General features: G+C 41.6%; 1 protein-coding gene across 2 annotated transcripts in view; it reads right to left on the reverse strand.

Annotated features, from left to right (window-relative positions):
* The window catches only part of ADAMTS9 (ADAM metallopeptidase with thrombospondin type 1 motif 9), a 385,044-nt gene extending 372,325 nt beyond the window's left edge, over nucleotides 1–12,719 (reverse strand). Inside the window, exons 1-3 of one of the 2 annotated variants that reach the window (XM_033926507.1) lie at nucleotides 12,279–12,352; nucleotides 9,904–9,952; nucleotides 9,441–9,557 (exon numbers count right to left, since the gene is read on the reverse strand). The gene's annotated coding sequence lies outside the window, so the exon portion shown is untranslated. Of the gene's footprint in view, nucleotides 1–9,440; nucleotides 9,558–9,903; nucleotides 9,953–12,278; nucleotides 12,353–12,482 lie in introns of those variants that run through there. The other variant, XM_033926508.1, reaches the window with a different exon arrangement.
* Between the last annotated feature and the right edge of the window lie 280 nt (nucleotides 12,720–12,999).

Genomic DNA, 12,999 nt, shown 5'->3' on the forward strand with positions numbered 1-12,999 from the left:
AGCCTTAATGTGCGTAAGTGACCATAAGGGCACACTATTTTACCACTGTTTGGTAAAGGGACCCTTAAGACCCATTTGCAATTATCACAGAAGTACTTATCACCTTTTGAGAAGGTGGATGCTCCATGCACTGGCTGCAGTATGCAGCCTTCTCTGCCCATAACCTATCCAGCTCCCACTCTCTAACACAGTATCCCGTGAATGCATCATTTAGCATGCGTTAGCCTTTATGCCAGTGCCGTGATAGTTACCACGCAGCACAACACTAACTCGCATGTTAGAGAATGACACGGTGACAAAATTCATCACTGTCCCCGTGGATAACCGCGGGAAACCATCTTCATGTCATTCTTTAAGGAGAGAGGGAAGAATCAGAGTATGAATGGCCACAACCACTGACCCACAAGCTTTGCTTTGAAGAATGCTGGTGCAGAAGGACTGAGGTCGAGATAGACACTAAAGAAGGACAGCCTCTGGTATCCAGAGCAGATATTGTGATGTCATAATGCCTCATTCCACCAGTGCCTAAGAGCCAATCACATCAGTGATGTCACAATGGCTTCATTATCCTTGGCTCACATAAGAATCAGAGTATGAATGGCTACAACCACTGACCCTCAATCTTTGCTTTGAAGAATGCTGGTGGAGAAGGACTAAAAAAAATGAGATGGGATTATTTCCTGCGGTTATCCGCGGGGAAAGGAACGGTGATGTCATTCTCTAATTCATATTAGTAAAAAGCCCTATAATAATAAAAAAAATACCATAAAAACACTGAATAAAATAAAAAAATTCAGGAGCAAATTAACAGTACAATAACAGAAAACATAGTAAACCAACAAGACATGCTATAAAATCTACAATAAATTAAGAAGAATTTGGAACCATAAAAGCTAATTTAGCACTGGAGGGCATAACGGAAAAGGAGAAGGACACAGAGAGCAGTTTGCTGTGATGGGAAAGACGAGAGCCGAGTAGAGGAAAAACAGGCTGCCAACTTTCAGGTCAAAAAAATGGCACTTTATAAATATAATGATTCATAATAAGCACACATGCGAGTGCTATACAGCAATCTATCGTGCGTCCCCTGGGATGGCACAGAATTGCTCTCTCATCCTCCGTCCCGTACCCTCCTCCAAGACTTTCCCCCACGAGTCGCTATTCTCAATCTCTGTCTTCATTTATATCGTCCGCCATTAATGTAATCTTTAAAATCTGCACTGGTATTATTCACCAAATTGAGCAAAACTTGATTAGCCGAATTTATTTCAGTTCAGAATTATAGACAGATGTTGGGGGCAGAGAGAGTAGGCAGTCTAGAGATGAAATGTACAATTTTCTGCTACTAACTTGAGTCTTAAAATGATACACATGCTCTACAATTTCTGTCTCTCGCCAATGTAAAACAGATGCGAGACTTGAGCCTGTCAGAAACTTGTCTTCTCCATGTGAAACCCAATTTTGCGTACGCCCTCTAGGTCAGAAGTGGGACATTCAAGTCAGGAGGTTCACAGTTTGTGGTGTACATATTTAACAAAAGGGACATAAAACACAGAGTAAAATACAGGTAAGACTGTGAGAAATACATATAGATTTGGGCAAGGCTGTGGAGTCGGTAGATAAATGTTCCGACTCCGACTCCTCAGTTTTTTGTACTTCTGACTCCGACTCCAGGTACCCGAAATTTCCTCCGACTCCTCGACTCCGACTCCACAGCACTGGTTAATTTTCAGAAAGTTAAAATGGAATGTCAAGTTGAAAGAAATGAGCATTTTCGACACCGCCTTCTTTTTGCTTTTAATCAAGGTTCTAAGGCCGCAGAAGCTGCTCGCAACATTTGTGCTGTGTATATAGTGGGTGCTATAGCTGAAAGAATCGCTCGTGATTGGTATGCCAAGTTCAAAAATGGAGTCAGTAGATAAATGCTCCGACTCCGACTCCTCAGTTTTTTGTACTTCAGACTCCGACTCCAGGTACCCGAAATTTCCTCCGACTCCTCGACTCCGACTCCACAGCACTGGTTAATTTTCAGATCGTTAAAATGGAATGTCAAGTTGAGAGAAATGAGCATTTTCGACACCACCTTCTTTTTGCTTTTAATCAAGGTTCTAAGGCCGCAGAAGCTGCTCGCAACATTTGTGCTGTGTATATAGTGGGTGCTATAGCTGAAAGAATCGCTCGTGATTGGTATGCCAAGTTCAAAAATGGAGTCGGTAGATAAATGTTCCGACTCCGACTCCAGATACCCGAAATTTCCTCCGACTCCAACTCCTCGACTCCGACTCCACAGCACTGGTTAATTTTCAGATCGTTAAAATGGAATGTCAAGTTGAGAGAAATGAGCATTTTCGACACCACCTTCTTTTTGCTTTTAATCAAGGTTCTAAGGCCGCAGAAGCTGCTCGCAACATTTGTGCTGTGTATATAGTGGGTGCTATAGCTGAAAGAATCGCTCGTGATTGGTATGCCAAGTTCAAAAATGGAGTCGGTAGATAAATGTTCCGACTCCGACTCCAGATACCCGAAATTTCCTCCGACTCCAACTCCTCGACTCCGACTCCACAGCACTGGTTAATTTTCAGATCGTTAAAATGGAATGTCAAGTTGAGAGAAATGAGCATTTTCGACACCACCTTCTTTTTGCTTTTAATCAAGGTTCTAAGGCCGCAGAAGCTGCTCGCAACATTTGTGCTGTGTATATAGTGGGTGCTATAGCTGAAAGAATCGCTCGTGATTGGTATGCCAAGTTCAAAAATGGAGTCGGTAGATAAATGTTCCGACTCCAGATACCCGAAATTTCCTCCGACTCCAACTCCTCGACTCCGACTCCACAGCACTGGTTAATTTTCAGATCGTTAAAATGGAATGTCAAGTTGAGAGAAATGAGCATTTTCGACACCACCTTCTTTTTGCTTTTAATCAAGGTTCTAAGGCCGCAGAAGCTGCTCGCAACATTTGTGCTGTGTATATAGTGGGTGCTATAGCTGAAAGAATCGCTCGTGATTGGTATGCCAAGTTCAAAAATGGAGTCGGTAGATAAATGTTCCGACTCCGACTCCAGATACCCGAAATTTCCTCCGACTCCAACTCCTTGACTCCGACTCCACAGCACTGGTTAATTTTCAGATCGTTAAAATGGAATGTCAAGTTGAGAGAAATGAGCATTTTCGACACCACCTTCTTTTTGCTTTTAATCAAGGTTCTAAGGCCGCAGAAGCTGCTCGCAACATTTGTGCTGTGTATATAGTGGGTGCTATAGCTGAAAGAATCGCTCGTGACTGGTATGCCAAGTTCAAAAATGGAGTCGGTAGATAAATGTTCCGACTCCGACTCCAGATACCCGAAATTTCCTCCGACTCCAACTCCTCGACTCCGACTCCACAGCACTGGTTAATTTTCAGATCGTTAAAATGGAATGTCAAGTTGAGAGAAATGAGCATTTTCGACACCACCTTCTTTTTGCTTTTAATCAAGGTTCTAAGGCCGCAGAAGCTGCTCGCAACATTGGTGCTGTGTATATAGTGGGTGCTATAGCTGAAAGAATCGCTCGTGATTGGTATGCCAAGTTCAAAAATGGAGTCGGTAGATAAATGTTCCGACTCCGACTCCAGATACCCGAAATTTCCTCCGACTCCAACTCCTCGACTCCGACTCCACAGCACTGGTTAATTTTCAGATCGTTAAAATGGAATGTCAAGTTGAGAGAATTGAGCATTTTCGACACCACCTTCTTTTTGCTTTTAATCAAGGTTCTAAGGCCGCAGAAGCTGCTCGCAACATTTGTGCTGTGTATATAGTGGGTGCTATAGCTGAAAGAATCGCTCGTGACTGGTATGCCAAGTTCAAAAATGGAGTCGGTAGATAAATTTTCCGACTCCGACTCCTCAGATTTTGTACTTCTGACTTAGACTCCAGGTACCTGAAATTTCCTCCGACTCCTCGACTCCGACTCCACAGCCCTGGATTTGGGGGCAGGAACAGCCATTTTACAAAAAAAAAAAAAAAAAAAAAAAGCCACATGTTTAAAGGAAGAGTTGGGCAAATAGGTTTTATACTGATAAGTGCCGGCATTTACATGTGTTGGCAGCTGATTTTGCCTGAATATAGGATGTCCGGGGCGGTACTTGGAGAGACCTCCCCGGAAAGAGACTTGGGAGTTATGATCGATAAGTCGATAAAGCAATGTGCGGCGGTGGCGTTGTATCATTGTATCACAAGGCTTCTCCTATTTAAGGGACTCTTCTCAATTTTTGACTAAACTCTCTGACATTAACAACCCTGAAGACATTACATTTTTTGTCACGTTAGACGTGAAATCCCTTTATACTGTAATTCCTCAGGATGAGGCTCTCATTGTTGTTGAGGAATTTCTCCTCAACAACGCAAGTAATGATAGGATTCCTGTCCAGTTTATAATAAAACTATTATCTTTAGCCATGAAGAGAAATTATTTTAGATTCATGGATAGGTTTTTTCAGCAGATATCGGGGGTAGCCATGGGGGCAACCATGGCTCCCTCGGTAGCAAACCTTTTCATGCAAAAATTTGAAAATACCTGGATTATTAATAATCCTTTCTCAGATAAAATTGCTATATGGCTACGTTTTATTGATGACGTGTTTGTGGCCTGGAAAGGTTCTAAAAGTGATTTGGATGAATTTTTTGAATGGCTGAACTCCAGACATTGTGATATCGAATTTAGCATGACTTACCATTCCAGTCACATTTCTTTTCTTGATGTTTTTGTTATTAAAGAAACTGGTTCCATTAAAACCACAGTATATAGAAAAGACACTGATAGGAATACTTTCTTGGATTTTTCAAGTAACCATCCGAATCCTCTGAAGCGAAGTTTACCTACTTCTCAGTTCTTTCGTTATCGTCGGTTATGTTCCGACATGGAAGATTACAAAATAAAATGCAAACAACTATACTCCCGTTTAAAAAGCAGAGGATATCCTACCGGTGTTCTGAAAAAAGCATACAAAAGAGCGAAATTCATCAATAGAGACCTTCTTTTCCTACCTCGTGAATCTGAATCTAGTGATAACATTGTTACATGCATTTTAGAATATTCTCCCAACATTAACATCATTTCCAAGATACTCAGACGTCACTGGACTATAATGGATTTTCATCCTTCATTGAGAGACACTCATTTCAGAATAGCGTACTCACGCCAGAAAAACTTCAAAGAACTTTTAAGTCCATCTGATATAAGAGATCCTTGTCTACCCGCCACACTTTCAACTGGTCATTTCAAATGTGGTAAATGTTCTATTTGCACCATTACTAAAGAACTGTCCAACGTCTTCATTCATCCATCCACCAATCAGAGTTTTTATCTGAAACATAGAACGTCCTGCACATCCACTTTTGTGGTTTATGTGTTCATGTGTTCATGTCCTTTAATTTATGTGGGTCAGACTACTCGCCCTTTTAAAACTCGAGTTATTGAACACAAGAGTTGTCTGAAGAATAATAGACTACAGGCACCTATGGTCACACATTGTTTGGAATTTAATCATCAGTTTACAGACTTAAAATGTTGTGTGATTGACCATATCCAGGAGGGCGTTCCGGACAGACAGCAGCGTTTACTAAGAGCGGAACAACAATGGATCCATAGACTGAAGAGTGAAGACCCGGATGGATTAAATTCGAGACTGGAATGGAGTGCGTTCTACTGATTACTTTCTACTTTCATGTATATTCATTTTTATTTTTCTGTTTCCCCGGACATAAAACTTTAAAACATTAAAATATTTAAATATGCGAGTTTAACACAAAGATTTTCTTCATTTACATACATACAAAATCAAATCAAAGAAAGAAAAAGTTTCTTTATCATAACATAATCTGTTCTGTAAGAGCTGGTTTTTCAACAGTAATAACCTTTTGTCTACTGTCACTTCCGGGTTCACTACCCGGTAGTGCTATATAAATCCCAGCTCTGCCATGGCACGGCCATCTTATGATCCTGAGATGCTGTTGCGTCCTATCTTAAGGTATGTCATTAAGGCTTCTTTTAGTTCTTTGGAAGCTGTGCATTTTTACCAGTTTACTGATTGAATTTTTGTTCTGATTCTGGTTCTTAGTTCTGATCGGATTTCTTTACACCCTGAGGCAGCAGACGAGTGAAACGCTGGCCATCGTCGGTGTACCGATCTACTAATCTAGATAAGTGGAGCGTTATCCTCTATCTTTTGCACCGCCGCCCTGCTTTAAGTTCTTCACTACGGGGAGCCGGTCTGGAGGTTTTTTGCCAGTGAGGTGCTACGTCCAACCACCTTGGACCACCATTGTGGTGGTGGAAGGGCTCCTATCTGAGGCTTTTTCCTCCAGTTAACTGTAACTCCCCTTTCAGAACGATAGCAGTGCTGCTTTTCTTTTGTTTATGATATAAAATTTTAATAAACATAAACCATAAGTTAGAAAGAAACAGACAGTCAAAAGCCGAAACGAAATCATCTAAAAAAAAAAAAAAAATCCAGACCACAAAATTCAGGCACCGAGCTTTCTCCATCTGTCTCAATCAGTGATGATGGCTTCTGTCTCCTCCCAACTAGAGTCTGTATTGCAAAGATCCCTCTTGATTGCACTTCTTAAGGTCAGTTTCAGTCTTCCTTTTCTTCTTGATCACCAGCTGGTCTCCATTTTTATGCCACTTTGGATGATGATGATGGTCTTGCATTTGTAAAATGTGTCCCATCAACCAGACTCCGTGCAGTAATGGTAAATGAGAAACAGAAATACATGTCCTTCTGCACACTACAAAATACAACAAAAAAAAACAAAAAAAACCCTGAAAATGGTCTTCTACCAAACTGGCACATTCCAGTTCTTAAAAATGTTAAATACGTTTTTGTCTCTTCTCTGTCTTTGTTGATTGGTATTTTACTTTTCTGACTGGGTTGTTCCAGGCTCCCTTTCCCAATCTCCTTGTGCGATTCTTCTAAATTCTATCCTTAGCATTGTTCCCTGTCTTTCTCTCTCTTTCATTCCCCACTCTTTTCTTCCTTTGTCTTTCACTCATTATGTAGTTCACCATTTCCATCCTGTGTACTCATTACTTCCCTAGCCCTCATCTACCTTTCTCCAACAAATGGATGTTTTCTGAAGGCCGAGTCGTTGAAAGAAAGTTGTCTCCATCGCTGAATTTTACTGGGTTTTCAAATTTAGGTTTGAGTCCACTTTAACTCTTAGATTGCGAATATGCATCTTGTTTGCCAGAATAATTCAAGTATCCAAAGTATACCATTCTCACTTTTCTTACAGAGAGTAATTTAAATTTTGATGTATTTAGAATGAGTTTACTGGAGGACATTCACCACTTAGGGCCCCTTTTATCAAACTGTGGTAGAGCTTTTTTTGCTGCAGGCCGGTAAGGTAAATGTTCCAACGCTCATTCAATACCTATGAGCATCAGAGCATTTACCATGCTGGCCCATGGTAAAAAGCTCTACTGTGGTTTGATAAAAGGAGCTCTTAATCTCTTCCAAGCCGTCGTTAAGATCCTTTACTTGCTCTAAGGAAAGTGGAGTCCACTTTAATATATAACTGGACAGCATCTACATATAAAAAGTACTTCACTTCAAATCTTTTTATATTTACCAATAGTTCCATATACTATATATAAGTTATCACTCTTTCCAGCACAATTTCCAATTTGGGGCTGTCCAATTATCCAGCACTTCTTGTATGTATGCAACTATAAACACACACCTTCAACTCGAGCTTTGAGTGGTGTCACTGAGGTATCTGAAGTATAAGGGAATAATGGTGGAGTTGAGGTGTCTATGTATAGTTGCATATATAAAAGAGGTGCTCCATATACATAAGAACATAGGAATTGCCATACTGGGGCAGACTGAAGGTCCATCAAGCCCAGTATCTTGTTGCCAACAGTAGCTAACCCAGGTTCCAAGTACCATGCAGAAACCCAGAGAGGAGCAACATTCCAGATCTGAGATTGTGATGTCATGATGCCTCATTTCACCAATGCCTAAGAGCTAAACTGATCAGTGATGTCACAATAGCTTGATTGTCCTATACTTGGCTCACATAAGAACAAAAGAATTTCCATACTGGGACAGACTGAAGGTCCATCAAGCCAAGTATCTTGTTTCCAACAATAGCTAACCCAGGTCCCAAGTACCATGCAGAAACCCAGAGAGGAGCAACATTCCAGATCTGAGATTGTGATGTCATGATGCCTCATTTCACCAATGCCTAAGAGCTAAACTGATCAGTGATGTCACAATAGCTTGATTGTCCTATACTTGGCTCACATAAGAACAAAAGAATTTCCATACTGGGACAGACTGAAGGTCCATCAAGCCAAGTATCTTGTTTCCAACAATAGCTAACCCAGGTCCCAAGTACCATGCAGAAACCCAGAGAGGAGCAACATTCCAGATCTGAGATTGTGATGTCATGATGTCTCATTCTACCAATGCCTAAGAGCCAACCTCATCAGTGATGTCACAATGGCTTGATTATTCTATACTTGACTCGCATAAGAACATAAGAGTTGCCATACTGGGACAGAATGAAGGCCCATCAAGCCCAGTATCCTGACTGAAGAGATGGAAAAAGAACCAAAATTATGGGGGAGTAACACAGGAAACCGAACGAAGGCAAAGTCATACCACATTACCCATTGTGTTTGGGCATTGAGAAATGACACAAACAAGGCACATATGTACATTCCTCCCACTACCACCACCTATATCCCTCAATCATTCTGTGAGAGTACTATGGTCAAAATATCAAAGCCTGCTTAAAGATCTAAAAGAATCAATATAGATGAAAGGCCTTATCAGCAACTTACAAGTTATCACCAAGTCTCTTCCTAAACTAAACTGTCTTAAGTTTTATAATTGCTTTGTTGGGTTTATCTAAAGATAACTGAGCTAGCATGCCTCTATTAATTTTGGGGGAGAAAAGGAATATTTTTGACAGGTTGATAATTAATACTATGAGATCTAATGCAAGTTCACTGATTATTTTTTTCAGCAAGCCAAGGAAAATTCCAGTTATTTATTTATTCATTCTATACTGTTCTCTCAGGGGAGCTCAGAACGGTTTACATGCAATGATTCAGGTACTCAGTCCCGGCGGGCTCAAAATCTATCTAACGTACCTGGGGCAATGGGGGGGATTAAGTGACTTGCCCAGGGTCACAAGAAGCAGCATGGGTTTGAACCCACAACCTCAGGGTGCCGAGGCTGTAGCTTTTAACCAGTGCAACACACTCTCCCCAGTTATAAATGAAGAATTAGTTATAGACATCTTCTTCTTTCCTACGGCGTTCAATTCACATCTCTTACCCCCACCCCCCTGTTCACTCTTACCTTTGCGTATTTCCCTTCATCACCCTGTCCCTCTTCTCCCCTTCCATCACCTGCTCTTCATTTCTAGCCTCTGCATCTACCTACCTTCAACTTTCTCAGCTTGGCCACAGCTTCTCCTTCCGATGGTGTAGCCTGTTTGGTCCTAAGTCCCCCTTATGTCCAGGGCTGCTTAGAAGCCACTATGGCTGCAACCTCTTAACCCTTTCAGGACCATAAGGATCGTAGGCCAATTTTTGTGGTTTTGACGACATTTTTATGGTAAAAAGGGCTTGCAGATGCCAAAAAAATTGATTTTTTTTGTGAAATATCATTATTTTTATTTTAAAAAATCACACTTCTGGCTTATGGACAGTGTGGCAAGTGAATCTTCTCGTCAATCTAGCAACGACGCTAATGAATGAATGTCGGAACCAGTTTGTTTACATAAAGGCAGTATCATATGGAATCCGTACATATCAAATTTAGAACTGTAGACTATCCCAATCAAAATTGATAGGATTTTAAAGTTATGGGACAAATATGTCCCTTGGTCCTGAAAGGGTTAAACGGCCACCAATGGTTTCAATTGTTCAGAGTCTCCTACTGCTTAATCATACCTATAATTCAGGGTGAAAATGGATGAAGACACTTGGGTTGGTATGTGAAATTCCTACATGCTTCACCTTTGAAAATGCAATCGATTCGTTTAATCTCAAATGATTTAAAAAGTGGGCTCAGGGAAAGACGAGTAGGCGTAGGAAAAGGCTTACACTCAGCCTTTAGCTGAAAAAAAAATGTTATAACCTTAAGAAGCCAAATATTTTGGGGTTAAAAAGTAAAGTGGTGGAAAAATAAGGTCCCGAGAGAGATCTAGAATTAAGAAACAGAAAAATGTGCAGAATACCGTTTCTTTAAACTCATCGGGAATAGTCAAACCCTTGTAAATGGCTGTCTTTTGCATTTTAAGCTGTAATTGTTTAGGCTGTCGGGTTCAGAGAGGTAAATTCTTTCTTGTACCGCACGTGTTTGGTGATTTGCTGAATAGTAGAACCGATCAGCACACCTGACAAAAATAATGAACTTCTTCGTCAACTTAGCGTCAATGCAAAGTGGTCTGGATGACTCACACTCACACTTAAGTTGGCAGGAAGCCTCCTTTTAGGCACGGTTCTAGGGACTGTTTGATCTTGTGTGGTCCTGCCAGAAACACACTTTCCACTGACACCCAGATGCAGCTGCTAAACAGGTTCACGCTTAAGGCTAAGGTTTGTTTTCTTACATTGTGCTATATTATTGGAAAAATATTAATGCAAAAGAGGTGGCATATGTGACAGTTGCCCGATAGCAATACACAGTAAAACCTTGGATTGCAAGTAAGTTGTTTTGCACGACAAGCAAAACATTTGATTAAATTTTAACTTGATATACAAGCAGGGTCTTGCAATATAAGTACATACAGTATACACGCGTCATATCATCACAACTGAGCCGATGGTTCTTCTCTCTCTGACGCTGCAAGAGTGTAGCGACTGTTCTAAACGAGCGAGGTCTTCCAATACAAGTATTTTTACAGCCATAGCTCCTTGCAAACTGCCCCATTCAGATTTACCCTGTTTCAATCCAATGTATCTTAGATATCCTGTTCCAAAGCTAATGTGAAAGGTCACTTGGACACACAAAGTCAGAGGCGTAAAGAAAGTACAAGTTTTATTCCCAGCATGCATGCTGGACCCCTGAGCTCTAAGCTGGCTCAGAAGTGCCGAAACCAGGAAGTTACAGAGATATTTATTCATTTTTCTGGCTATACAACTGAATTCTAGAAAAAGCTTTTCACGTGTTACTTTTCTTAACACTCATTGGTTCTAAGCTCACACTAGCAGGTCACTAGCAAGACACTTATCTAACTAACTCTTACAGTTAAATGTACAGAAGGGCAGGGCACATCATGGCTCAAACTCTTATCTATTCAGCTTACAATGTGGTAAGGCAGGGACATACATTTTAGGCAGATGAAGTCAATAGATTATACACTGTTTTCAGCTATGTAGGCCAGAGCAATATTTTAAACAACAGTTAACCATTTCATGACCCTACAAATGTATCTCAGATTCCTGGTCCCAAAGCTTGTATCTTATATCTTGTTCTAAACATATGTACCTTGTTGTAAACACCTATCTCCTGCTGTAAACTCTGCACTCTCTCTCGGCACGACTCTCATTGTAAACCGCTTTGAACTTAGGGTATAGCAGTATATAAGAAATAAAATTATTATTATTATTCTGCATTAATGTTTTGGGGTTGTGGAACAAATCGCCCGAGTTTCCATTATTTCCTCTGGGGAAAATTCACTTTGATATACAAGTGCTTTGGATTACAAGCATGCTTCTGGAACGAATTACGCTCGCAAACCAAGGTTTTACGGTATGTCCATAAGGGCAGGAATGGTTTTTAGCCATTCTGAAGACTGGGCAGCTTTCAGGGAGCAGCAACAAGAAGCTGTGGTCAAAGCAAACACATGCCTGAACAACTATAGCAAACAGGGCCCAGAAGCTTGCAGGGACCTATTTATGCAAATAAATGTCTTTCTGAAATTGCTCTCATTGAGGGTAATTTCATAAAAATCCTCTTAAATCATTGCAATAAGCTCTGCAGAAGTCAATTATAACGACCAGCTGCAGTCAAAGAAAGTCGATATCTTAAATTGTGATTTTTACCTATAGGGAGGTAATTTCAAGCCACCCATTCTCTTAAGTTTTACCAGGATTTTAGCACCCAAAGTTCATACCGGGTATAGAACCGATTGTGTGAACTTAGGGGCACTGTTAAAACCAAAGAGTAGGGATTTGGGCACTTTAACGGGGGTGGGGTTCCCAAACCAACACTTGTTTGCATAGGCGCCAGGGCCAGCCTCCCCACCCCCCCGCGCTCCCTGCCCTTCCATACCTCCTCCGAGGATCCCTGCCCCGCTGCTAACGCGGTCGGTAGCGGCAGCCCGGTATGGCGTTTCTGGGCGTTGAGCCGGCTTCTTGACTGGCTCCCGCGAATTCTCGCGATCGCTCAGCGCCGCTGAGCCCGAGCCGACTGGGAAGAATGTACGAAAAGCATGGGGAGCAAGTGCAGAGCTGAACTTTATGAGGCCCGGCTCACCTGGACACCAAAACGTTGGCCTGGTGGAATGGTTTGGCGGACTTCAGGGTTTGGGACCCATCCTCAGCTCTTGAGACTAGGACGGTTTTGCTTCTTTCTCACGTGATCCTGCGCTTGAAGGATAACCAAGAATGAGGCTGAGCCCAGTGCGTGGTGGGATTCTGGCAGCCTTCTCCAAGCAGGTGACCCAAAAGAAGTCAGGACCGTGCAGAGCACCTGTGATATTGGCTGATGGCCGAGAGGATTCCTGCTATTGCTCTCCTCTCTGAAAAGGCAAGAGAACAAGGCCATTGCCTAGGTCTGCGACAAGATCGCCTGCTCCCGTCCCCTTGAATCTCCTGCTGTGGATTACCCAGCAGACCTTTCAATTCATCCGCCTAAGGCAAGCCCAGCTGTTCAAAGACCTGTCCATATTGATGTACCACACAAAAAAATAACACCAGATGCAGAAAATAAATAAAGATGGATGTATGGCAGAAAGTGAAGGAGAGAAAAACAGCAAATGGAGAAGGTGGCC

The sequence above is a fragment of the Geotrypetes seraphini genome, chromosome 17, assembly GCF_902459505.1.
Source record: "Geotrypetes seraphini chromosome 17, aGeoSer1.1, whole genome shotgun sequence".
Taxonomy (NCBI): Eukaryota; Metazoa; Chordata; class Amphibia; order Gymnophiona; family Dermophiidae; genus Geotrypetes; species Geotrypetes seraphini.